The sequence below is a fragment of the Buteo buteo genome, chromosome 17, assembly GCF_964188355.1.
Source record: "Buteo buteo chromosome 17, bButBut1.hap1.1, whole genome shotgun sequence".
Classification (NCBI taxonomy): Eukaryota; Metazoa; Chordata; class Aves; order Accipitriformes; family Accipitridae; genus Buteo; species Buteo buteo.
In genome coordinates this window covers 30,960,905-30,962,677 of record NC_134187.1, presented here as the reverse complement: position 1 = coordinate 30,962,677, position 1,773 = coordinate 30,960,905, and positions in this window count along the sequence as shown.

Sequence of the window (1,773 nt, the reverse complement as noted above, 5' to 3'; positions counted from 1 at the left end):
AAAAAAAAAAAGGCAGCGGTGTGGGAAAGAGAGGGGACCAGGGGAGGGGCAGGGAGGGACCAGAACGCAGAAGAGGGGAGTCAGGGCCCCGAGGGCCCGGGGCTCACCACAGCTCTTGTTCTTGGCGCTGCCAGGAGAATTTGCCAGTTGAGACGCTTCTTTCTGCTCCTCTCCCGCTCCCCTCCTCTTCTGTAACTCCGGCAGCACGGCCGTCCTCCCCCTAGGAGAACACGCGTCTCATAGGTCTTGCAAGACGAGGCTTCCTAGGCACGGAGCTTCGCTCGCTCGCACACTACGTGGCCGTACCGCACCGTCGGTGCTGCATACGGACCCTGCGGCGCACCTCGGCAGTCTGACCTGCTGCGGACAACAAAGAGGGATCCTTCCACACGCGGAGAGGCAGGCTCTCTCTTGCCTGCAGCGGGAGGCAGCTGCCAGCTGGCCGGCCTTCCGTTTCTTCTTCTCTACCTTTCTGTGGCCTCTCCAGCTTCAGCCGCAGCAGCTCCTGCCCGCAGCCGGTAAGCGCCCCGCCTGTCCCTTTGTGCTCCCGCGCCGCGAGGAGAGGGAGGCCGGGCAGAGACAGCCCGTGCCAGCTTTCCTTGCCGGCGGCGTTTCCTTACCGGGAGGAAGCAACGAGCGCGGCGGCACCTCCCGCCGGTGCCGCATTACCGTTACCGTCGGACGGCACGTGCAGGACCGGGGCAGCCCCGCGCACTCGCAGCCTCCGGGCTGCAGTACCGAACATTGGTCGCGGGGTGGCAGCGGCGAGCGCTTGGCACAACGCGACAGCGCGCATGCGCGGCACCCCAGCTGCAGTACCGAACACTGTTCAACAGGTGGCGGAAGAGAGCGCAGGAGCAACGCGCCGCTACCGCGCATGCGCGGCTCCGCGCTGCTGTACCGCGTTTCGGTTGCTAGGCAACAGCAGGAGGGCGGCAAAAGGCGCCAACGCGCATGCGCGGCTCCCGACTGCCAGGGCCGCGTTTTGGTTGCCAGGCAACAGCAGGAGCGCCGTCAACCGCGCCGCCGCGCATGCGCGGTTGCCGAGGCGCCGTGTCGTGCTTTCGTTGCCTGGCAACAGCGGCGAGCGCCGTAAAAGGCGCAGCGCGCATGCGCGGTTGACGAGCTGCCGTAACGCGTTTGGGTCGCTAGGCAACAGGAGCGGGCCGTAAACCGAGCCGCCGCGCATGCGCGATAGCCGAGGCGTCATGTCGCGCTTCGGTTGCCAGGCAACAGGGGCCAGCACCGTAAAAGCCGAACCACGCATGCACGGTTGCCGAGCAGCCGTAAAGCGTTTTGGTTGCTAGGCAACAGCAGGAGCGCCGTAAACCGCGCCGTCGCGCATGCGCGGTTGCCGAGGCGTCGTGTCGCGTTTTGGTTGCCAGGCAACAGCGGCGAGCGCCGTAAAAGCCGCAGCGCGCATGCGCCCTTGCCGAGCTGCCGTAACGCGTTTCGGTTACTAGGCAACAGGAGCAGGCCGTAAACCGCGCCGCCGCGCATGCGCGATTGCCGAGGCGTCTTGTCGCTCCTCGGTTGCCAGGCAACAGGGGCCAGCACCGTAAAAGTCGAACCACGCATGCGCGGTTGCCGAGCAGCCGTAAAGCGCCTCGGCTGCCCGGCAACAGCTGGAGCCCACCGACGCACGCCACCGCGCATGCGCCCCTCCCCAACGCCACTTCCCACCTTCGGTCACCGGGCAGCAGCATCCGCATCCCCGTAACGATCCTCTTCGGAGCATCAGCTGGATGAGGGACGACTGACAGCTCAGACCAG